General features: G+C 46.6%; 1 protein-coding gene across 15 annotated transcripts in view; it reads left to right on the forward strand.

The window, feature by feature from the left end:
- Window positions 1-25215, forward strand: part of Celf4 (CUGBP, Elav-like family member 4) — a 274650-nt gene that overhangs the window by 73488 nt on the left and 175947 nt on the right. The window lies entirely within an intron of this gene.

Raw genomic sequence — 25215 nt, forward strand, 5'->3', positions numbered from 1 at the left:
GCACGGGCGCCGGGCGCAGACTCGCCGGGCGACCCAGGTTCCCCCGCCGTCCAGGCCCGACGGAATCGAGTCCTGGGGGCGGGGAGCGGGGGAGGCGAGGGGCGGACGGTGAACTTGGCGGTGACCACGGAGCCCAGCTGTGGCTCTGTTGCGCACGGCCCGCGCAGACGGCCTGGGGCGGGGCGCCGGCTGGTTCTGGGCCCCCCCACCCCCAGTGCAGCGCGGTCCCCCTCTCGCCCCGACCCCCGGGACCCCCCAGGTACCATCCAGCACCCGAGCTAGAGGTCCGTCACCCCCACCCCGCTGCTCCGAAACCCGGGCGATGGGAGGGGCGCCGCCCGGCCCGAAGTGGGCGCCGCGAGTGAGATCACCGCGGTTTATTTAAGGAGCCGGTCCCCGTCTTTGATAAACTATCGCGCCTCGGCCCTGGTTTATAGCTTCTGTGCGGGGAGAGGAGAATTATTTACGGCCCCCCTAACTGGGTGTGATATCAGCCATGGCTATTATCGAGGCTAGTTCATCACCATAAAATAAGAAGTGTTCCTCGGGTCAAGGGTCTGCGCGACGTCTCCCGTGGGTTCAGAGAGACGGGGACGGGGGAGGGGCGGGCGGGCAGATATACGGCTGCTGAGGATCTAAAGATAAATGGAAAGATAGGTGTTTGCGGGTATAATTTAAAGAATCGGTGGATATGCGGTGTTGGAAGCGTTACCACGGGCTCTGCGGGGACGCACGTGTGTTCTCTATGTATGCACTCCAATGTTTAGACATGCGTGTTTACATCTTGCCAAGCAAACCGCGTGTAAACACACGTTTCCTTTTCGGCCCCACAGCAGGGAAGGTTAACCAGGTAGACGTAGAGAAAATGCAACCTTGGACACGGGGAGGGGTGGGGGGCAGCGGGGCAGCTTTCCTTTGCCTCAAAGATCTTTTCTTTATGGGATTGAGGCTTTTCCACTAGCCTTTCCTTCCATTAAGACAGCCTTTGTATTGTATTTTGGTATTTGTGATTGCAAAGCACGGGGCTGAGTCATCTTAATAACATACCCGCAGATGCAAATATATGGAAATGGAATGGCACACAGATTTTGTGTGGAGCCCAGCTTTGGCAGGGTGGCCATTCCCAGTTGGTTTTTTAGTGGCGCAGCTACATGCACATATATTATAGTAATTACTTTCTGGGTCCCCTCTGTAGGATGGCAGAAATATGCTTCACATCGCCCCATGTTATGTGTGAGGCATAAAGCCATATTGTAAGATAATCAAAGCCTTCTCAGAAAGGTTTGTGCTGATTAATAAAGTGTTTATGGTACTTTGTTTTGGGGGAGATTGTGATAGATATTTTAGAGCCACCCAAATGGAATAGAAAATACCACATCGTTATTGGAGGCCCCTCATCAGCTTGAGAGAGAGATTGCTGGGGAGTTTCATGATGGCTAAAAAGCCGGAATCAAATAGGGAAACAGAAAGAAAGAAGGCGGGAGGGGGAGGGCTAGGATTTTGAAACTGACGAAAAAAAAACCAGAATTCGGAGAATTCCAGTAGCTAGTATGAATTGTTGAGGATCTAACATTAACTTGTGGTTGTTTATTTTACATATAATAGGATAGCTAAATGATGGAGTGTATTAGTTCTTTAATAATTTATAGAAATACTTTGATGTTGCAGTAATTACATTAAAGGTCACATATCAAAGGTAATTTGGTTGAGCAGCTGTGATGGTTTCTCAGAAGCAATCAATATCACTGTCCGTGGTGCTGATTTCACCAAGGGGCCTGCCAGATTAAAGAAGGCTTATTACCAGGCAGAAAGGCCCAGGGGAAATCAGGAGCACATTGGAGCAACGCGCCAGCCCCCACCCCACCCCCACCTCCACTGATAATTAACACGGTTCCCCATAATCTGCGCTAATCCTTCATACTGGGAGATCTAGTGGCGTTCTCTCCCCCCCCACCCCCAAAATCACAAAGACAGGTAGGCAAGTTTGGGAGGAAAGGTAAAAAGAGATGTGAATGTATGTTAGGAAAAGGGAGGGGTGGAGATAAAGGCCAACAGTAGTCCTGAAACATAGCCTAGAGTCCCCACGCACTGCCGGAAACACCACCCTTTCTTCAAAGGCTTCTCTGGGAGACTCATGGCCTCAAAAGCCTGCTCACACAATTCTCAGGGCAGGTACCGCTTCACAGGGGGAAGGGACAAGGAGAAAAGATAGAATTGCTGCTTCAAGTTCCGAGGGCACATTGTCCCTGCACACACTCGCAAGTAGACAAATGAAAAACAAAATGACCGAGTAAAATTATGCTTTAAAGTGGAGTCATTTTGATTCCAGAAAGCAGACCTTGACATTAGTATTGTTAGTTGGTTCTCTCCTTTGAGATCAGAGAGTGTGCTGCTAGCAAATGCAGGGATTAGGACTGAGCAAAATGCTCTCACCCAAGCAAATAATACATGTGACCCCAGCAGCAGAGGCTCTGCTCATAGCTACCTCTTTGATGGGGGGCCACAGAAGAAACCTCTTGTCTGGGATGACCACACTAGGGGCCCCAATGAGTGTACTCTGCATCTGACTAAAGAGAATAAAATTGAAAAAAGAACCTGGAAAACTGGTAACCTCAGCAATTTAGGCACTTTTCCAGACTTCAAAATCCATTAAAATCAATCCATTAAAATCTGTTCCTCACTTTCTCACTGAGGAGGGAAAAGGGGAAAGGCAGCGTAGGCAGTGTATTCTGTTTCCAAGCAAGTTACAGAGGGAGCGGAAAAAAAATAATCCCATTATTGTCACACACACACACACACACACACACACACACACGCACACGCACACGCACACGCACACGCACGCACGCATGCACGCACGCACCTCTCCACCACTATTAACAACAACAGCAGCAGCAGCAACAGAGACAAAACTAGAAATCCCCCTAACATGAGGCTTCATTTGGGGATTGGAAGAGGGAACTAACATTATCTTGGGATAAATGCAAGCTTAGTAACTGAACCACAATGACTATTTTCTTAAATCAGAGGTCCATTTCTTTGGGAATCAGCCTAATCAAGCTGTTTTGATAGCTGATTGAGTCATCTTTGGATCTGCATCACAAATGCACTATTATTTTTTAGTTTGATATGATTTTAGTAGAATGAGCTTACTAAGCCTTAAAGCCTGGTTGGGGTCATCTTGAAGATTGCCTTCTTCCAGAATTTTTCTAAACTGTCTCTCCCCCTCTCAATCTCATTTTCCCCTGGCCTCATGCAGCCTATTTGCTTCCATTCTTGACATTTGTTCCACTATTTACAGGATAAACTCGCTATGGGGCAGTTTCTTGGGAAACAAACTGAGTGGACACAAGGCACTGCCCTGGGTGTCCCATAAGATACAAAGGTATGAAAAACACTCCCCCTTTCCCTTTTGGAGTTATCTGTCAAGTTGGAGAAAGAAGCCACACACACAAATATAATAAACAATGTAACCAACCGCAGCAGATGTTACTATAAAGTGGCTAGTGTGGACAACTGCTTGATAATCACAATTAATATTGGTTGATCACTTACTATGTAATGGCACAAATACCGTTGTCTCCTGTCCTCTTCACAGTCACCCTGGGAGGAAGACATGATTCTCCCCCATACATAAAGGACCAAGATTCACTCAATGGATAAATAGCTCTGGGTCTCTGCTTCCATCACCCAGGATACCTACTTCTGTTAGCACTGCCGGTTGCTGTAGGAGTTTAGAGGGAACCCAGATATCTATAGAGTGCAAGAATTGCTATAAAAAAATCTGTCAGTGTACGGGCAGGTGGGAACAGAGCGCTGAGAGTATATCAGATAGTTTAGAGCAGTCAGAAACATTTTATAGCTGTGCATTCATAGCAAGCCAGGAGCAGTGACTGACCAACTTAGCCTAGTAGCCTAGTGGGAGATGCTCTGGGCATCAGAAGCCTCTCTGAGAGCTAGCTACCCAGGACCTGAGTGTGCATAGGAGACCTCGTGGAAGAACTGTGTTCTTAAAATACATCCCGGGTGCTTAGTCCCAGCTGCTCCAGCCTTTAGGACTTTGCAGGGAATTGTCTTCCAGGAAGAGCCCATCTGTTTCCAAAGTTGGGAATACAGAGTCTCAGGGGGTGGGCTGTGACTAGAGAAAACCAGTGAATAGAACAAGCAGCGGCCAGCACTCTGCCCCCTCAACAGCAGGAAGGGGTGGGGGTGGGGAGCTGGGTCCAGTTAGCAGGAGGCCTAGAGGCAGCCGAAGGGGGAGCTTGGGGGGAGGGGAGTTGTATCTGCTTGGTAAACATTAAAGTTCCAATTCACTAGTTAAAGATTGGCTTTTGTGTCCTCACTCCGGCAACTCTAGAATACAAAACAAACTAGCACACTCTTCCAGGCTGCCTCCCACCCCACCCTCAGTCAGCCACACAGACATGCAATGTCCCTGCCACAGAGACTCCTGGACTCGGGTCATTGCAACTCAGGACAGTCATTTCTATGGAAATTCAGTGTGACCTTCTTTGAGTTTACTAGGAAAGATGGTGAAATGGAAAATTAAAAAAAAAAAAGCTCGGTTGAATTTCTAGCATGCTGTCTCAGGGTGTCTCTTCTGTCATTCCCCTTGCCTCTCACCTTCCTCTTCCTTAAATCCTATTTTATCTCTTTCCTCTTTTTCCTTTTTCTCTCTTTATTTTCCACCTATTTCCTTCTCTCCTCCTTCTGAACATTTTCCTCCTCCTTATCATTCTCATTTTCAACCATCCCCCCCCCCGCCTCTGTCTTCTTCACTATCTCTCCTCCTCTTCCTCTCTCCATCTTCTCACTCTCTTCTGTCTGCCCACTGCGTCTCTCCCTTGACACCCATAGGGGCCTCTAGGCCAACATCCCCAGGGCTTCAGGGACTTTCCTCACAAGGCCATCTCCTTCCCTGACAGCCCTGCCATTGAAGGATCCATTTAATTTTATGTACAACTGTAAAGATGGATGATAAGTAGAAAGGATGCAGGCAAGAACAAAATGAATAAATTATAAAGGGCAAATGATGACAAGCCAGGGTCCCTAGAGACAATGATATGATAACAGAAACTAAAAATGAATTTATGATGGATGTAGTTAGCATGTAGGGAGGCTGTTAATTCTTCCAGTCGTTTTACAACTTGTAGTGATTGGCACAAAGTGTTCCGCTTGAGAACTGTGAGGTATTTCCACTCTTCTGTGCTCGAAGTATGGTATTGAGTTCTCTGGCTCTTGTTAGCACCCGTGTCTTCTCTCCTAGTCTCTGACATTTCTGTGTCTCTGCTTGAGTCTATAAGGTCACAGCCAATCCACACATCCATCAAGCTCATGGGCCCTGTTCTTCTTACTGTGTATTATTAGTTTATGGACTATTACAACAAAACACCACCAATGGAGTGGCTTAAACCACAGAAATGTATGGTTTCACAATTCTTGGGGCTGAGCGTCCCAAATCAAGTTTCAACGGATGACTTCTTCTGAGGGTTGTAAGGGAGAATCTACTTCATACCTTTCTCTTAGCTTCTAGGAGATTATAGCTAGTGTTCACTCTGCTGCCTGTACATTGTCTCTTTCTGCTTTCAAAGTTCCCCTTTCTAAAGACACCAGTCATATTGAATTAGGGCCCATGCTAATGATCTCTACTTGACCTTCTGCAAAGATCCTATTTCCAATAAGGTCTTGTTCACAGATACAGAATTAAGGACTTCAATATCTTTTGCAGGTGACACAATTGAACCAATAACGCAGAGAAATAGGCCTCCCATGTCTATCCCATAGGAGGACTATGGTCTTCAAGGTGTCTAAGTCATGATGGGGGAGGGTCCCACTAGCTCTTCTTCTGTGACTTCCACTTGGTCTTATGCTTTCTTTTCTTCCTCTAAGGGGAGAAAAATTACATTCAGCTCTTCTCATATGTCTTGAAAAGAATTGTCTATCCTTCAGGGAAGTGAATCTCAACTGGGCAATTTTACATACAAGGGACATTTGTCATTGTTTGAAGGGAAGGGCCAGTGATGACCATAAGTGTCTCTACAATACACAGGACTGTCTTCCTAACAATGAGCCAGCTCCCAATACGTTATGTCAAGATGGAGAAATCCTAATTTAAAGCCGAAGACAAGTCTGATAGGAGGCCCTGAAGAAAAGTGTTTCCTTTTGCCCAGTACTTCCCATTCATTTGGGTGTGAGAAGTGGGAGGTCACATTAAGGGTCACAAGCTCAAGTGGAATGAGCTCTCAAATGAAGGTGTGATGAGCAGGAGAAGACGGCAAAGCTCACTTCCAGGCCTGAAAGATCATTTCTGGTTAGCCACGCCCATCCTCATATCAAAATATGCAGGGCACATTTGGCCCAAGAGCTTCTAGTTTCAGCACCAAACTGTCTGTTGGCCTTCTTCTATGGTACCAAGCTCTCTCCTTTGGCCCATATGGCATCTATGGTCTGAATAACATGAGCTGACAATATGCTCATGACAGAGCTAGAACAGAACCCAGGCCTCCATGTGAGAGTTCCCTGGTCCCTCCCTTCTGAAGAGCCTTAATGTCTGGCAAGGGACATGTCTGGCAGGGCTTGTTGTCCTATCCAAGCTTTTCAGCTCAGCAGCCTTCCACATACCTGGGTCCATTATCCAGAAGAGACTAGTGAAGCTCCAAGAAGGAAGGCTCTCAGCTTTAAATACAAAGTCAGTACCAGTAGGGCACACATCTTCTCTGTTCTCCTCCTTGCCAGCCTGTAGTCCTCAATCCCCTATCCAATTATTTCCTCCAAAGACCCTATAGTCCACTCCTCAGAGACACTGAGTCCTCCTGATCTCCTGGGGCATTGCCCACATTGTCCCTCCTGCCTAGACTGACCACTTGTTTCTTCCCTGCCCTAGCCACACCAGTCAGCAATGTTGCCCATCTATCAAACCAGGGACTCTTGACCACCGTAGAGACTGATCTTCTCTGTGATACCCCACAACAGATCCCAAGCCTCCATTCGGTAAGGCTTCTGAAAAGAACTATCAAAAAGCCAGAGAGCATCCAGATCCACATTCATATACCTGATGTGAAGAAAACAAGCAAGTGAGAGGGCACCTGCGTGAATGGCCCCTGCCTAGTGAAGAGCAAGGGAACACAGGCCCTTGACTCTGCCAGTTCAAACCCTGTGGCCCCATGCAGGTCAGAGCTTCCCTGGAACTATCTTCTGAGCTGGGGAAGAGGGTGAGCTGGATTGCCACTGGAGTCCTTTCCAGTCCTGATTTTCTTTATATTTCAAAGAATAATAGAGTTGGCATTACTCAAGACGACAGGGAGACGAGGGGAGAGTCCTACTCTTCACTGCCTGCCGCCATTGGTGACAAGTGTAATAAAGCGAGGGTCAGATGTGTCACTCCCTGATGCACACCAGCCAGACTGCCTGCCCCAGGGCGAGGGCTGGACTCCTGATGGTACACCCACTCCTGCTCTTCGCTCGGGTCTCATTCTAAGCAGATCGGACAGGTGTTTCACCATTTTCTGGCTCCTGTATAGAATCATAGTCGCCACCCAAATCAGGAGCAGCACTGTGTATAGATAACCTGTCTCATGCAGTTTGACTACAAGATAGGGCATCCAAGAGTGGGACAAAAATGAGTAAAACACAGCCTGCTGATGAAGGATTTTTTTTAATTTGCGGGGGCGGGGGACAAATGTGAAGACAATTCTCAATATGGATAGTACCTTTGGGGGCTGAAAGTGGTAGTGATGGGAAATGCTTAGGAGTTCCAGTGAACCAAATCAGCTGTGGGACCACAACTACCATGGTAGCCTTCTGCTTCCAGGCCCTCCTCCTGATGCATTTACCATAGATAAATCACAAGGTTACCCTTGTGAGATAAAACTCTCACAATCTGAAAATGCTACAGGCACCATTACCCAGAGGATTCAGCTAGTGGCCAACCTTCCCCTCACCACAAACCCTCAAGAAGCACACAGCTCTTCCCAGATACATTGCCTTCAAGCTCCCTTTTGGGGGGACATGGCCCTCTCTCTGTCATGTCATTCTCAGAGGCCCAAGTCTGGCATCACTTCTTCTGCTTGTACTCAGCCTCCTCGGGGAGCTTTCCAATCCCTACAGGCAACTGGAATGTCTCTGTGGTTCCAAGCTATTTGGTTACTCTAGGAGTTAGCATCTTGGAGTCTTAAACCTGGGTGGTTGCCTTTCATAGTTCAGTACAAGGCAGAGGGAGAGAAGCAGGTGAGCGGGAGCTCCTCTGTCTGCTAGGAGACATTGCTGTTTCATGCACCTGGCAGAGGCATTCCATAAGATCCATCCTCATGGCTTTTCTTCTATCCATATCACCTCCAATCCCTCTAAGATGCTTCCAGCTTAGCCCACCCTGCAGGGAAACATTTGGAAAGACAAGAAGGCCTGGCTTTGTGTTCTTGGCCTTCTGCAGAAAACACTGTGGATGGTGCTTCAGGCCAGGCAGTTGCAGATGGCGCAGATGTGAGTAGGAACAACAAGGTGAAGCAAGGTGTGCATTCTCTGGAGAAGGAGCCTGTAGAGGCCATGACTGCTTGGGTTTGTGTGAGGCGATTAAAAGATTTCTTGACCTTTTGCCAGAAGGTGAGGCTAGAAAACAGGAAGTCTGTGTGAGCCGCCACTCTGCAATGAGTGTACGTTAGGATTGGAGGGGTTTCTTTTTTTTTTTTTTTTGCCAGTCCTGGGGCTTGATCCCAGGGTGTAGGTACTGTCCTTGAGCTTCTTTTGCTCAAGGCTAGCACTCTGCCACTTGAGCCACAGCACCACTTCTGGCTTTTTCTGTTTATGTGGTGCTGAGGAATCGAACCCAGGGCTTCATACACGCCAGGCAAGTACAGTACACCTTAGATGATGATGGGGGACAAAACAATATTGCTTTTTATTCAAGTCATGAAAATTGTTATTGTAGAGGGAAAGTCTGGAGCTCAAAGGGATGAGGTCTTTCTAGGGTCTACCAATTTAACTGGGGTTCAAGTATAAAGGCATTTCTGGTTTATCCTCATGTAACCACCAGGGGGTGCCATAGAGGTAGCTTCCTCCTGGCTGAGTGGACATCAGGGAAGTATTGGACTGACCAGGAGCCTGGGACCCATCTGTGTCCAGTACAGAAGAGACAAAATGATGCCAAACACTCCATTCTACCCTGAGACACTGAGACTGCAGAAAAGGCACCAAAGTCCTGGATGACTTCAGTCTGAGTTGTCCAATTTCTGTAATGAAAGTCATATGTGGGCCCTTTATATGTTGTTGATTGCTACAATAATAATCAAAGTATTATTATTAATAACAAAATAATTATGTGACTGTAGATGACCTTTGGAGTCTTACTTCACAGCAGAATCATGTGATCCTTACTAAATCCACAAAATGATTAGAAGACATTAAAAATATAAAATAGTTCAAGAATGTGACTTAGCTTATCTGCCTTATCATATTTAAGAGAAAAGAGATGACTGATCTATAATAACCAAAAGGACTCAATAGAGGAGGAGGACAGAGTTCTCCTGTGTGTAAGAAGGTAGTGTGTTAGGTAGCTTTCCATCACTACAGTAAAATACCTGAGATAATTAGTATATAAATGGAAGAGGCCTTATTGCTTTGAGGCTTGTTTCAAGACAATGCATCATGGTAGGGATGTGTGTCAAAGAAAAAAGGAGAAGGGCCCCTGTTACCCACAATCCCTTTTAATGGAACACTATCAGTAACTACAAACCTCCCACAAATTCCCACCTTCTAGAATCTCCACCGCCTCCCAGGAGTGCTGTTCTGGGACCAAACTCTGGCCACTTGGTCCTTCCTTCCTAGAGTCAGGAATGGGAACAGGGAGAATGTATTTGGAGAATTGGGAGGCCTTCACTGCTACCCTTCAGAACCTTTAACCCTTTAGATCCAGAAGGCACCACTTAATTCTAGGCAGGTCTGTCGCTCAAAATCCTATGCACATTGGGTGTGTCTTCAGGCCCAGCAAATCTCATTTCCCTTCCTCCTGGAAATTACATGCTTCCCCCTGTCTACTCACTGGAAGCCTTCCAGGGCTTCAGGACTAACTCCAGGCTCCTGGTTTCCTCTGCTCAGCTCTTCCAAGCCATTGTTACCTGCATAGATCTCCCCCTTGTCTGAGCTTCCACAGGTCAACCCTGGTCAAAAGTGTGGACATCAGACCATGGCCCCAGCATCACCAGGGCCTTCTTAGGGAGTTCAGACTCTTAGGCCCCATTTCAGAATATCAGAGTCATCCACTTCATTTGACTGAGATACTTAGAGGATTCGTGGACATGAAAAAGTTTGATGGTCACCAGCCTGACTGTGGACTCTTAGTTTGAGTGCGACCCCAGAAGCAGCATATCACAAGCATTCATGCACACAAGGTGATTGTTCAAATGGACTTTGGGTATTGGCCCCAGGAATCACAATCAATAGTGGGACAATATGACAAAAGAGAGAAGAAATCAATAAAGGTTGTGTTAGTAGGCTAGCTTCCACTGTGAGAGGTGTTTAACCCCTCTGAGAGATTGTGGAAACAGTGCCAGGCGCCTGTCCCAGAGCCAAGCACCCAGGGCTAGGGAGCTGGGGTGTTGATACAGATTCCTACCAGACTCTAGCTGAGAAATACCCGCAGATCATTAATTCTACAGCTCTCCTGACTTGCCATGTAGGTGTGCAAAATGAGCTCCACCTCCAGAGAAAATATTCCAGCAGGAAGTACAAATGCTGGTCGTTGGAAGGCAGACCTCTATCACTGAGTTGTAGAGGTCCAGAACACTGCTGGCCCCCAAGATCAAGTATGGCATGATACTCCTACATGGAGGGAGTATCTCCCTACCATGAGAACGGCTACCATCACCTGCAGACTCACTATGAATCCTCATAAGAGAGCATCACACCTGCACTGAGCATTATTGGTGCTGTTATCTAGAGAGGAAATGGGAAGAGGGTTGCTGTAAGGTCACATAGACAAGGAGAGGTCTGACTCCTGAGACCTAGCTTCTTCTATTACATCTGTACAAGGGCATGAAGAGTGTCATCATGCAAAAGAGGGGCCTGCGGATGTCCACACATCTGACCTGTCTTTGGATTGAGAAGTCTGGTTCTATATGGAAAGCAGAGCCAGAGCCAGCCACTGCTCTGCCTGAAGCCAGTAGGTGCTATTGGGAAGCTGCTTAACCTCTATGAACTTCAGCTTCAGTGACTACCTGTCAGAAACACATTAGGCTGCAGTGGCTTCAAAAAATAAAAATGGAGCTTTGGATTTTTTGTTAGCTCATAAGGTCCAGGGTCTGGTGGTATTCATTCATCAGCATATAACAAAGTCAGGGTCAGAGTCTCTTCCCTCCTATTTAGAAAATGATTGCCCCAGATCTATGCATCACATTTGCAGCTGGACATAGCAGGTCCAGCTGCCTCTGCCCCTTTTATCAGGAATGCAAATGATTTTCCAGAGCCCACCTTCCCAGTAGACATCATGTATGTCTCAGTGACTGGAATTCTGTCACAAAATTACTGTAAGGCAAGCTAGCAAAGGGAATCTACCCTGGCACAGACTAGGCACTTGATACTGTGCTTCTGTTAGTGAGGAAGAGAGGGGATGAGTACTAACGGTAGGAACCAGTAGATTCTGCCTCCCAAGCTGGTAGAGATGGCCAGGAGTTTCAGAAGAACAAGCTGGGTAGAGTAACAGTCCTAATCCACACCTTAACCTTGTGTGTTTTAGTTGAAGCCAGGACTGGATGCTTAAAAGAGTGGTAGATAATGCAAGAGAAATGGTTTCCGAGTGTGTTCTCGAGGTGCCTCTTGATACAGCATGGATAACCTATTCCAGCTGCTGACATGGTTTCTAGTTCCATGGGTCTCATGTGAAGGGATGAAGATATTAGCCACTTGTGCCCTATATTTTTGTTTCATGTATATCTTTCTCTTATTTTGTGGTGCTGGGAATGGAACCCAGTTGCTCACAAATGCTAGGCAAGCACCCATCATGCAGACATCCTGTCTGTTTTGACTTTGTATACTAATTCACTTTTTCATGTAGCTTACATATTGAAGCAACCAAAGTCATGGTGCCTATCATAGACACTATCCTGATGTCACAGACATTCCATGAACAATTTCCCACTCCCACATTTTTGTCTGACAGGTGTACTGATGGACACAATCCTTTGGATGGTACCCCAGGAACTAGTGAGCGAGGTAGTGCCAAGTTGTGACGCAGGTGTGCTCAAGCAGAGTCGCAGTAACAGGTGTACAGGATAACACAGGTAGTTGCTACATTAGACCAAGTCAATTCTGGGGTGAGCCTAGATCCCACAACTTCACCTGAGTTTTATTTGCTTTCCATGATAAAGCTGCACTATGGCAGCCCTAGTCTTCAGCCCTAGCCAAAGCTGCTAGCTTTACATTCTCCAGTCCCCATACTGACCAATCCAGCCCTCCCAGTCTCTTTCTTCTCAGAGGCCCCAAGATCAATCCTCCAACCCTGTCCTCATCCCAGTGTCTCTGGGAAAGGCTCAAGTTCCAGATTTACCAAGCCTGATTTCCAACCCCAGTCCTACTACTCTGAACTGTATGACTTTGGGCTAATATTTCACTGCTCCTAGACTCAGTCTTCTTAGCTCTGAAGTGCCAGCAGTGACTTTATCTGGGGACTGCTGATGGAGCATGAGGTAATGCACAAGAAGCTCTGAGAACCCATCATGCGCATGGGAAATCTGTGTGGGAAGGGTCTCTCTACTGCTGCTACACTCACTCACTGCTGTGGTTCTGTCTCCCTCCTGAGAGGTGATTGTCCTCAACCTGGTCATTTCTGATCCATACCTGCCCCCTGGTTTCCCAAGTCTGGAAGACAGCTGAACCTAAGTGAATAATGGTGAACATCCTAGCTGTAAAACTAGCCCAAGGCTAGTCACTTGGGAAGACCTGCAAACCTCACTCACTGAATGGGCAGATTGTAGTCTACTGAGCCTCCTAAATCCATCTCTGCTGAGGCTTGGCTGTGTTTGAAGGTGGTGGCTCAAGATTGCCTCCTTCATGCCCCTAAGAGCTGTTAGCTATGTTTGTTCCAATGATTTCCACAATGCCCACATGAGACCCATGCATCTCCCTCTCTACTCTTAATTCACATCCCTTACTCCAATAAAAGGCCTCCTGGAAGCTGAGTGAATGATCCCAGAAGATTGAAAACTCTTACCCAGTAAGCACAGGAGTAAGATTGTGTCCTGGATGCACACACACACACACACACACACACACACACACACACACACACACACACACCATGCCATTGCCTTTGGGAAGGCTCAGGCTTAAATGGTCCAGCAGGTCCTTCTAGACCAGGAGATGGACGATCTGAAATGAATATGCATTTAGCCTCTCCCAGCAGCCCTGACAGCTGGCATCCAACAGCTGGAACTGCTCAAAGCCGAAAAGAAGGTTTTTAAATTCAATTCAGTAAGTGTTTCCTGAGCACCCACCAGGAGCATGGCCCTGCACAAGGTGCTGCTTGGCAGGTGGAAGCCAGCAGAGGGCAAGGACCCTGGGGGCTTTCCTCCTGCAGAGGAGAAAAGGTGTAGATGCCAAGCAATTAGAGGACAATGGATTGAGACTTCAGTCTGGAATTGAGAGCTTGTGTGGTTTGGGAGTGCTGTAAGACAGTGGCTGTTAACCATCTTGCATGAGCACTTCAGTACTAGAGCAATGCTTTCAGGCAATGAGCCAGAAGTGGTGGCCGAGGGGCAATGGAGATGGTACACCACTGAGGTGACAGTGTGAAGGCAAAGGAGAAGGATGATAGGATGTGGAGAGGAGACTGTGCCTGGGATTCACTCAGTAAAGGGTTGGGAGTCACGAGTCAGGGGCCTGGTGAGGCCCCATTGGGAAGGACATTAAACATCCCACTGAGGAACGTAACCACTTCACTTTCGGTTCTGGGGAACTGCTGAGGATTTCTGAGTAGGAGAGTGATCACTGCACCATTGTGTACAGTATGCATTCATGAAGAAGGCCTGTGTTGGGTGAGTGAGAGTTGGACCTAGGGGAGTCCATAAAGAACAAGGGCTAAGGACTGGGCAGAGCCTGTCTAAGAGCAGCCTCCCTGGACCAACATGGCACTCCTGGAGCACCAGAGTTCTCGTTGGGCCTGTATCTGGCAAATGCTCCTCACTTAATTCTTGGCAAATTCTGCTTGTGTCTCCTCCTAAAGCAGGTGAATTTGGCATGCTCTTGGCCATGTGAAAGACTTTTCTCCCTTTCAGATTTGTAATAAAAGCAAAGACAGATACCTCTCACACTCTTTATCTTGCTCTGTCTTCAAACACACACACACACACACACACACACACACACACACACAGAGGCACAGAGGCATGAAGAGTCTGGATATGGCCTTGTGTCCATAAACTGGAAATGACCCCCATGTGCTCCTCCAGCTTTGGCAACACTGGACATTCATCACATTCTCCATCCAGTGCTGTCAAAAAACAGAGCTACAGAGCTTGAACTATGAAGATGCTTCTTCTTTGCCATTGTTTCCTTCCTGTGGGCCAGGAAAATATAAGAAAGAACCTTAGCATTTCCCACTGTCCTACCTCTGTCCTTTTGTAGACCTCTGCCCTGTAAGAATCCAAAGACAGTTGGACATAGCTCTGTTGAGATGTCACATTGGGTTCCCATTCATCTACATCATGGCCTCTTTTTACTCAAAGAATTTCCATGATTGACAAACTGAAAGAACTCACCCGTAATTGAGAAGCATTGGGGAGGACACCCATTTCCATTAGCATCTATATTAAGGGGTGTGCTCAGTGCAGTTTATTACTTCGGAGTAGACAATCCAAGAGTGTTTTCAAGTTAATGTCCTGCCAAGCCTGCTCTAATGAACAGATACAAAGCATGTGTAATTAACACGGTGATGGTGTGACACTGAGTTTTAGCAACCCACTTGCAAAAACTGTTGTCTCAGACAGCACAATTTTGTCTACACTACTTAATTTTGTGATTAAAAAAAAAAAGAAACATACCATGGATGTCTCCAAGGCCAAACTTCTCCTGAAGTCCCAAATTGCCTTCTACTCTGGCTTGTTGACTTTTTTTTTTTTAAGATTTCAACCGACTTCTTAAGTATTTAGCATCTAACAGATACAAGGAGCCTAGAGTGGCCAAGTCATGGGAGGGGTCAGGGAAGGGGGCGGGTCATAACCCCTTCAGAAGCCTTTTTCTGATGTTGATGATCCCAGTTGTCGACACCCCCCCCCCCCCCCCCCCTACATCCAGGAATTCACTGAAAACTGCCCTGTGTTATAAGGTGGCAGGATGGGCTAGAGCCCACTGATGCCTCCTCATATGCTCAGGCTCCATAGCTTTGCCACTAGGTGATTATTTTGATCTGTACCCTGTCTGGATGTTCCTTAAACACCTCTAACTGTGGGGAGTCACCAAGCAAGAACCAGTTCCATCCCCAGTTTCTTAGTCCATAGAGGCAAACCTGTTGTTTGCCCTCTCTCACTTCTCAACTAGGTTTTAGGAAGACAGTACAGGCCATCTCCCTCTATTCTTATTAAATGATTTATATGGGGGATCTTAATATTTTCTTTTAGGATAAACTGAGCTAATGTGATGTGCTTGTTTTAATTTGCGAGGTTAACTGATCTAATTATCTGCAGCGTTTAGTTAAATCCTTGTGCCTGGGCCGGCCGCAGGTGTGGGCTTTGAATCCTGCCAACAGGAAATCTCTTAAAAAGAGCTGATCTAACACAGCAGGTCTGCTGGTATGAGGGATTTTTCTAATAATGCATGAATTTATTAACAGCCAAAGATAAATAGAGGATATATTTACATTAAACAAATTCACTAGGAACTGCCTGCTGCTTACTGGGTCTCTGTCCTGGCAGATGCTTCCTTCAACTGCATGCCACGATCTGTATCATCCAGGTTGAGGCAAGAGTTGTGCTCAAGGGCTGTATGAGAAGATACAGAAATACCCCTCTGCCATGATGGCTCAGAGGTGCTTAGCTGGTCGGGTGGAGATTAAATTCTAGAATGTTAGTTGACCTCCAAAGGAGTCAGAGATGTGGCCCCATTCCCTAAAAGTTGACCAAGTCTTGATAACATTAATTTTCCCCTAATTAAAGAAAAGTGCTGGTCCCCTTGTTCTGTGGCTGAGAAGATGGTGGTCTCAGGAATCTGTGTTAGAGACTGAGGACTACACCTCCAAGGAGTATGGCTACAGAAAGCCATAAGGACTGGAGAAGTAATATTCCATCTGATAGCTGGGTGGTAAACTACATCCAGTTGGAAGAGGAGATGTTGCAGCTGGCTATGGAATGACAGGAGGGCCTTAGGTGGCAAGTACAGGGGACTCGCTTGTCCCATATCCCATCTGGGGCTCTAAAAATCCAGCAAAGCTCTAAAAACAGCTCGGCATATCAAACACTGTTTCAGGAGAATGGAACTGTAACTCCAGAGCCGATGTTGCCTAGAAATCCTGTTAGGCTATATTGTTTGAAGCAGGATCAGGCTAGGCAGGCAAAGCCACATTTGAAATGCATTTCCCATTACCTGAGGCTCAGATGCCCTGACAGTCTGAGTCACTCAGTACTGACCTGTTTTCAACCAGTGTAGAGCTCTCTTCTTCCACGTGAATGATCCTGGATGAAATTGCGCTTGCAAGGCACAAGTAGAATAATGCACACACATGCAAAGTACATAGTGCACACATGGATGCAGCTAGCATGCTTACCATTCAGTCACTCAGAGGCACAGGTGCACATGCACACACCAAGGGGCCTGGCATCTGTGTGCACACAGAGATATCTGTACATTATAGATGCCTGCACATACATAAGCATGTATGATAGGCATGTACACACAGACATCCTGCCCATGACCACATGTGCACACTCCCATTTGCTTTCCCTCAGACTCCTTTGGAATTGAAACAGCTCTATAAGGACAGCCAAAGATAAACTCTTGATTTCTGATTTTCAGAGTGGTTTGGATGAGGTCCTCTGAAATGTATTAAAATGCTAATCACAGCATCTGTCTGAACCCTGACAGCTGTGTGACTTGGGGGGAAATGGAAACAGAATGGCTTTTGAAGCCAGAAGTTGCTCCTTTACACTCCTTTCCTCCCTCAATTCTTTGTCTCCCCTCCCCATCCCCTGCCTACTCCCCATGAGTTCCATGAGCTACTACTGTCTCCAGTCTGGTCCACAGTGGCCTCAACTCTGCCAGAGGAAAATCTCCAACACATTTCTACTTAGTGCTAAAAAAACAAAGCCACCACAATTCTGCTATCTCTGCTCTACCTCTTTAATGGATAGGCTCATACCACGCCCAGGACAAGCAGAACCAAGTTCCTCTGCATCTCAGAAATGGCCTTCTACCCTCTAAGTCCCTCTGTCCTGAAGCCTTCCAAGTCCTAAGCCCCAGACCCCTTCTCCCACGTGAGACCAGAGAAAGGGTTTTGCTGAACAAACTTTCCTGACTCTGTATAGCCACTCATGAGACCTAACCCTGGCTTCAAACCCTTGCCCACTGGTCTGAGCTCCTCTCTGCCACTTCTGCTGATACCAGAATTCAGGAACAGCAGGTGCTTCTGATGCCATATCTATGTGCAGGCAGCTCTATACTCACGCTTTGCCCCATTTACTTCCTTGATGCCATTTCTCAAGAGCCCAAGTCCCCTTTTCAGTCCAAGAATATTCCAAACTCAGTGCAGCATCATCTTCTCCAGGAAGCCTTCCTCGGTTTGGAGAAGGCTGAGTAAGTGACCTGTCCTATGTCCCCAGTATCCTATGCATACTAAAGCTTACCAGAGTTTAACATGATGTTTTTGTCCTGTGCCTTCCTTCTGTGTTCTTTGGTGATAGGGACTTGGTCCTTCCTGTCTTCTCTGAACCCAGTACTGCAATGAGGACTTGCCTAGTAAGTCCTCAATAACCAGACCATTGAAATGAGTAGATGGGAGAGAAAGGGAACCCTGGGAACCCAGGATGCTTTCTGAGGGCCCCTGAGTAGACCCCTTGGAGGAAGTTTGCGCCCTGTGCTGGCATGTAAAACAAGCTCCCATCCAATTGTGTTAGTACAGGCCTCCCTCATGCCAGATTCAGATTCCCTGTGTTCCCATCCCCCATCATCACCCTATGAGATAGAAGCTCCCAAGCATACCACTGTTCCATTTTTTCTCTTAAGCATCAAGCTGTCATTTGACTAAACACCATCTGGAGACTCCTAGCTTCAGCCCCTCACTTCTTCCAAACTCTTATTAATATGATAGGTGTTTATTCCTTCATTTTCCTTCTTCCACTTCCTCCAGAGAATCTTAGCCCTGTGGCCTTCAGACATTCATCTTATCCTTGGGAAGCTCAGTTCTGCCAGCGCAGGCAACCATCTCAGGCTTGGCTTCACGCAGTTGACAGTGATGGGAAGCAGGCAGAAAGAACAGGAGTAAGCTGTGAAGTTGCTCTTGGAGCCTGGTCCCAGCTAGTCTTAGAAAGGGGCTGGCAGATATGAAGAGCAAATTGGCTAAACTTGGCATATGGTAGCCTTCTACTCTGGCATGTTGGCTTTTCCAAGGCTTTTTGTGCTTCCCTGATGCTACCAAATAAATCTCAGATTCTTAACCCCAGCCCCCAAGCTCCCATCACTCTGCTACCAGAACCTAGTATTCTTCGGAAGAGGACCCTGTACATGCTGCAGCCTTCCTCTGAACATGCCCCTGACCCTGACTTCCGTGCTTGCTCATCCTTGAAGGCATGCACCTCTTCCTCTCCCATGCATCTTTTCTGACTATCTCACCCTCACTAATTTCTTTCCACCTTCTTTTGCTCAGTTCTCTACCCTACACTGCACTGTTTCCTAGCATGGCTTATATTTCCCTGAAAAGACAAGAAACTCTCCTAATGGTGCCAGGTGGCCGAGCACATAGTGGGTCCACAACCAATTCTTCATCTTGAAGCAAAAATGGAATAGCAACAGAGAGAGAATCCCCAGAGAGATGAGTCCCAGTTCCTTAAGGGGTGCCCAGTTTCTCACATGCTGAGCCCTCGGTCAGTGCCCATTTGGAGGGCTGCCGATTCCAGTCCTCTGCCATGGCCTGGGCTGGCACTTAGAGGCCAGCTCTCTTCCCTTGGTAGAGCATTAAGCTAATGTGTGTTGTGTCTCATTAGTGGCATTTTGTTTGTTCCAAGGCCAGGCAATTTGATGGGTAGTTGATTGGATATTTTGTTTATTTATGGCAGGAAAGCATTCTTTATTGAGGACTGGGCAGCACATTTCTGTCCCCATAGCACCAAGATCCTCTGGCAATTAAGCAATTATGAATTAAGACAATAAATAATATACAATAAGCAATACAGACTACATGCCTCCCTTTAACAAGCTCTCTTTGGGGAAGACCATTGTATCTCCCAGAGCCAGGTCTGGAGACCCAGAAGAGCCCATCCTGAGAGATGTTGACATCTCAAGCTTGAGGTTGGCATGCCAAGTCTGAGCCTCCTCCCATCTGTATTCATAGACAACCTTTAACTTCCTAGCGTCACCTCTCTTCACAGAGCAGGAGGGCAGGTGTTGTTATCTCTATTTGATAGGTGAAGAAACCTGCCCAGAAACAGTACAAATGTTTCTCAAGCATGGCAGTGTCCTAAAGGACATGGGAGAACACAAGGACAACACTTGCTGACCTGTCTACCCACTTACTAAGACTACATGCCAAGCAGGAGGATTTTACTTGAGAACATCAGATCAGGGGCTTCTTACACCTTCTTCCTGTGGGCAGGTTTGCGGGTCTCGGGTAAATGGAGGTGTTAGTCCCAGACACATGTTCACCATTGGGGAAGCTGCAAATAGGGCTTTTCCATTCCCCAGCTTAAAGATGTCTCCCTTGGCAAGGTTGTTCTGTGATCCACAAAGTGCCAGGAGCTCTGAAGCCCAAAGGGCTGGGATGCTCAAGCACATTTCTGTGTTTCAAATAGCAGGCTAGCCTCAGCACCCAGGCTTACCTCAGGCAGAGTCCTGAAAAGTCCAGTCAGTGACCTAGAAAGACAGCCTGAGCTCCCCTGAAGCCAGAACAAGAACAGTAGGATCAGGGAGGGGTGGGACGGGCATGGATCTGGGTGTTCAGGGGTCTCAAGCTGGAGGACAATGGGCACCTAAAGGATCTACCCAGAAAGACTATAGAGTTTTGCTATACAAATGCAATCTGCACCTCACTCAGCCCAGGCTCCTCTTTAGTCATTCCTCTCACCTTCTCCCACGCCTTTTCCTCTCTCTCTCTTTCTCTCTCTCTCTCTCTCTCTCTCTCTCCTCACAGAAACTAATTGTCTCTCTCACTAGCCCGTGCCCATGCTTTCCAGAAGTTTATGCATGAAACTAATTATGCACTGCTAATTTGGAAGCTAGCAGCTCTCCCGTTCATTTGATTTGGGTTGTTCTGCTGAGTGGCATTTCTGTAAATATTCCACAGGGCTGGGGGCCTGTCAGGGAGGGTTACCTTAGTTCAGGATCAGGAGGAGATGCCTTGGGGTCTAGAGTCTGGAGGTCCATGCAATGTGCTGGTTCTGGTGGAGGGTACAAGAGGGCACCATTACCATAAACCCTGAAGAGGCCTCATTAGCTGCACTAGCTAGCCTGCTGGAGATAGGAGTCTGGCTGTAAAATGTCACACAACTGGGCGGGGCTGATTGGAAAACTGCCCACAAAGGTATAAAAAGTGCCAGGTTGGCAGGAACACTCATTGGTAAGCCCTGAAGTTCAGCAGAAGGTGAGGCTGGGGAGAAGTTGCTAGGAAGTGCCAGAGATTTTTTTTTGCCCTGGGAAATTTCTTCCAGGAAAAGATCTAGAACCCTACTGGATTTTGACACTAAGGTCCGAAAGGGCTAAAGTCCTTGAGTAAAAGGAAGGAAGAGGGCAGACAGGGACCCTTTAGCTGAAGTCTAGAGACTCTTCATCTTGTTTTTCACTTCCTTTCAGCACCTTAGGGAGGCAGTTTGATCTCCCCAGGATTTAGGATCCTTTCTGAAGAATGTGAAGAATTATTTTTCCAAGTTTCTGAGGTGCTACTGAGGACTCATGACATGAGAAACTTAAAAAGTTGTTTGTGAATTATTGGACACAGTCAGCTACTCGCTGGTACCTCTAAGGGCTTGAGCTCTCTGGCTGGTGGCTTGGACTTGCTGTAGCCAAAGCCAACTTCATGGGCATGTGATCTATTCACCCCCACAAAGTCTCACACTCTCAGGAAGGCACTTGGATTTCTAGACTCCAGTCAGTCTTGAAATTCTTAATGTCAAGGGGCACACATTTTCAGTTGGCATCTGCAAATCACATTACCACAAAGGCTCACCTGGACCTTGACTCACGACAACTCTCTTGAGGGACGTTTTATAGTTTTTCATGTTCTCTAGAAAAGAGCACCCTTGGGACTTGGGCTGAGTCTCCTGGTGTTCTTGACAGATGCAGGCCAGGATCCACCATGTGCAGTCAACAGAGAACTTGGGCATTCCCCTTGGTTTTTATTCACGATGCACCTCAAACTGCCTGTGATGATTAAAATTGGGTGTATTCATCCTACCTATTGCCCTTTTTTCTTTCCTGCAAACATGCAAACGTGGGGGCTTTGATTCCTCATAATTGTAAGAGTGGATATAGGTACCAGTTGCTACAAGGGTCTATGAATGAAAATCACCTCTGGTGTCTTAGAGGCTACCTTATTGACAATCTGAAATCTCAGGCACATCTACAATGGAAGGGTTAGAATGGAGTCAGCAAATACTTGTAGGGCCTCCAGCAGGCCAGTCAGACAAGAAGGGATCCAGGGGAGCAAAGGCAAAGCTATAGAAAGGTGAGGTGGCACTAACAACCAGTAGTGGGAAAACTGTAAAAATTGTCCTCCAGGATCATTGATATCACCAACAACACTACCGCCAGCACCACCACACAAGAGGTCAGTCCGCTTCCATTCCTGAGGCCTACTGAGGCAGTTAGTTCAGGACAAGGGCAGCAAATGAATATAGGGGCAACTACTAGATCACCCCCTCCCTCCACTGAGCTCTTGGGTTCTTTGGGGGAGCCAACAAGGCTTCTGGTAAAAGAGCAGCCCATTACTTGCTCTGCTCCATTGTTCATTTGCTGTGGACCCTGCACCAATCTCTTACTGCCCCTGGGTCATACCTCCCTCACAAAGGGATGCACTCAATCCATTTCAGCACTACCCATGTAACCACCCCTCTCAGTGACCCCTGAATCATGTCTTGTCCTTCTGAACAAAGACAACAGGCAGGAATACCAGGTTCTAACTCTAGTCCAACCATATCAACCTGGTGGCCTTGGAGTTCATCTCCATTTCTGCTGATCTCTGTTCCCTTACTTGCAAGAGACATGTTATGACATCTTCTTTTGTGTGGCTGGTAGGAGTAGGAGATAGCAGCCACTGAGCCAACTTATTGCTGTGACTTGGTGACCACTAGCTGTTCTGTCATATAACCACACAGCTCAGCAAGACCAGTTCTGGTTGCTGTGATGCTGCCCTTCCTCCCACCTACACTAAAATCTTCCCATCCTCAATGAGAATCCCTGCCATCTGAAGAGATGCCTGATTGCTTCCTGCAGTCTTCCATGGTGAATCAGTCAATCACCACATCATTGGGCAGCCAGGTATCTCCTCCACCCATATTCCTCCCTTACTTTTCCAGCCCCCTGTGTATGCAGTCAGCAAAGAGCTGTTGAATGGAAGGGACACAGTGTGTGCATTATACACTTGGTCTTCTACACACAGAGTGAGTCACATTAAATGGCATGTGGCTTTTCCTCCCTCCTATGGTATCTCAATGTCATTTCCAGAAAGCTTCTTTCATTTTTATAGTAAACCTTGGGAGACCCACCTCCTACTCTGAATCAACCCATGGCTATTACTTGACGTTATCACATGTTTCTGGTAGTTTCCAAGGCTAGCTGAGAGGCAGGCCTCATGCTGAGCCATATTGACCAGCCTTCTGTGGTAACCAATGCTGAGTAATGGTTCAAATGGTAACCAGCATTAGCAAATAGTTCCTGTGATAATTGCAGCCTAATTTGTGTGTGTGCACATGAATTAGCATGCATCTGTATGCCATTAGCACTCTGAATTATCTCCTGAGCAGCAGTACTCGCCTCAGGCCCTGTGGACAAAGCCAACAGTGAGATACATCTAGAGCTCCATTTCTTCTAAGAACAAAGGACAGAAAATGGGGTTTTTAGAAAAGGAAAGAATTTACTTTCAGTGCACTCTGTGGAATTGCTCCCTAAGCTGAACTTCTGGTCATCTTACTGCAAGAAGGCAGGGAACACAGGGGAAATCCAGATATCATCACTGTTCGGAGCTGTCCAGGCAAGGTGCTCACAGGATTTCCTGAGGAGAAATGAGGGTAACGTAAAGTCCCTTACTCATTGTAGAAGCTTCATTCCTAGCTGGACTATAACGGAGCATGTTCCATTTTAGAGGTATCTAGGAGTTATTCGATGAATTCTTCATATGAAATGAGAGATTGTCTTCTAACTTGAGTTTTCATATTACAGTCTTCCTGAGATAGAAACCTTTTGGATTAAGATCTGTCATGATGAAAGGTAATAGTAACACTTAGGAAACTTCCAGGAGTCCCATGATCTTTCTTAGTTAATACTGTCCATCCATGCAGAATTTAAACAGCTGAATTTTTGTGAAAAGTACCCAGAAATTACAATTTGATCTTTATTCTAGTTTTCTAAAGTCCTTCTTTTCTTTTTTGTCTTTTTTTTTTTTTGGACAAGGGGATTAAACTCGGGGCCTTGGCACTATCCCTGAGCTTTTCTGCTCAAGGCTATCACTCTACCACTTTGAGCTCTACTTCTGGTTTTCTGGTGATTAATTGAAGATAAGAATCTCTTGGACTTTCCTGCTTGGGCTGGCTTCAAATCACAATCCTCAGATCTCAGCCTCCTGAGTAGTTAGGATTATCGGTATGAGCCACCCAGCCTTAAAATCTTTCAATTTAACAGATCACAAACCAATCCATTCTAACTCTGTCTTTCAGGGACATAATTACTTAAAAGATTGTGTCCCTGAATTAGATATACTGGCTATGGCCAAGAACAACCCTGTGCAAGTGCCAAGACCCTCACCAACTCCCAGTAGGGCTGAGTACAACCCTTTATGGGGGTAAAGGCCAGTAGAGACAGAACAGCTGAAAGCAGAGCTTCCTGAGCTCTGAGGCCAGTAGGATTCACATGTGATACAAATTCCTGCCTAATCTTCATTCTCTCCATGCCAGGACATTATTATATAAATTCCACAGAAAGCTATGAATATGACAACACAAGGCCTCCATACTGAGGAATATAGGTAGACAGAGGACACAGGATCTTATTGTGACAAAAGTGAAGAGAGTCCAGGTCCCTCACTGGAAATTCAAAAGCTGTGAGGGAACAGAAGGGCTAGTTGTGTACGCCTTTATTAGCTATGAGAGGAAGAGAATTCAGAGCATTTTGACTTTAGAGGAGAAGCAGACTCTTAAGTATGGAGCTTGCATGTCATGAGGACAAACATTCCCGAGGAAAAGATGTGGAGCCAATACCCAGCCAAACGTCTCTGAGAGAATATCAGACCTGTAAATGCAAGTAAACACTTCAGAATCTAATAGTATGGCCCCATGCTCAAGGCAGAAAGTACAGGCGTAGAAAGCATCCCTGGACTCCATCATTAGTGATGAGCCCTGCAAGCAATGTCAGACTCATAAATAGCATCAGGTTCTCTGACCAAGAAGAGCTGTGCCAGAAATGAAGGTTCTCTGTGGGCAGAGTCAAGCTCTGCATATTGCAACAAGCTTTGTGGATACTGATGAGCTCAGCCTTCAAAGCCTGCATCTGTGAAAGACAATGGATTCTACAGTCACTGGCTCTAAATCCAGTAAACAATGCTGCCAGCTAAGAGTGCTTCAGCAAACAAGCCTCACATACTGCTATGGGTTCTGCAAACCTGAATGAGCTTTGTAAGCAATATCAGGCTCTGCAAACCCCAAGAAACTTTGCAAGTAGAAGCTAGCTTTGCAAATAGTGATGAGCTCTGCATGTGATGCCAGTTCTGCAAACAACAGACTACAAACAGCACAGGTTCTAAAGCCATTGATGAGCTTTCAAGAAACAACTGCCTCTGCAAACAGCATAGGCTCCACAAATGTCAGCCAGCAGGGATGAACT

The sequence above is a fragment of the Dipodomys ordii genome, unplaced genomic scaffold, assembly GCF_000151885.1.
Source record: "Dipodomys ordii isolate 6190 unplaced genomic scaffold, Dord_2.0 Scaffold25, whole genome shotgun sequence".
Classification (NCBI taxonomy): Eukaryota; Metazoa; Chordata; class Mammalia; order Rodentia; family Heteromyidae; genus Dipodomys; species Dipodomys ordii.